Here is a 694-nt window from a genome sequence, read left to right as displayed (position 1 = left end):
AGAGAGAGAGAGAGAGAGAGAGAGAGAGAGAGAGAGAGAGAGAGAGAGAGAAAGAGAGAAGAAGAGATTGTTGTTTACCTTTCCTTCTGTTGCAGTTTTTAATGATTCTATAAACTCGACTTTGTCTGTTGGTTTTAGGTATTTAATAAGCTGCATACTGATGCGAACAACAGCACAAATGCTGCGTTTGAGTTGTCCTCTTCTTTTGATTAAAATAATAACTTCTTGTGCAAATGCTTGTATTCCTCTGCTGTCTAGGAAGGTGACTATACACCCGGGCTCAGTTTTATCTACATTTTCAAGTGTATCTGCATCTAAAGGATCAACAAATAACTCTTCTTCAGGATTTAATATTATTTCTTTCTTCTCTTTATCTTCTACTCTCACAAAACAACGTAAGTAACAAGCACACAAACGAGAACCACTGGCACCGTCCTGGGCTTGTCTACATTTCTTCTCGAGAGCTAGAATCTCATCGCCGAATACATGCGCACCCCGCAGACCTTCAGCCTGAAAAAAATAAATAAATAAATAAAAGAAATATATAAATGCTGGTGAACATACACCTCAACTACACACACCTGCACATACACCCCGATACAACACTCAGATGAAGGCGGGGGGAGCAGCACAAAGGATATTAATGAAGCGTCTCTGCTGCACCGGCGTGTGCTTGCGCAGTATATACAATCAT

Source organism: Eimeria mitis, genomic scaffold (assembly GCF_000499745.2).
Source record: "Eimeria mitis Houghton genomic scaffold, Emh_scaff747, whole genome shotgun sequence".
Classification (NCBI taxonomy): Eukaryota; Apicomplexa; class Conoidasida; order Eucoccidiorida; family Eimeriidae; genus Eimeria; species Eimeria mitis.
Note: the sequence above shows the minus strand (reverse complement) of the source record.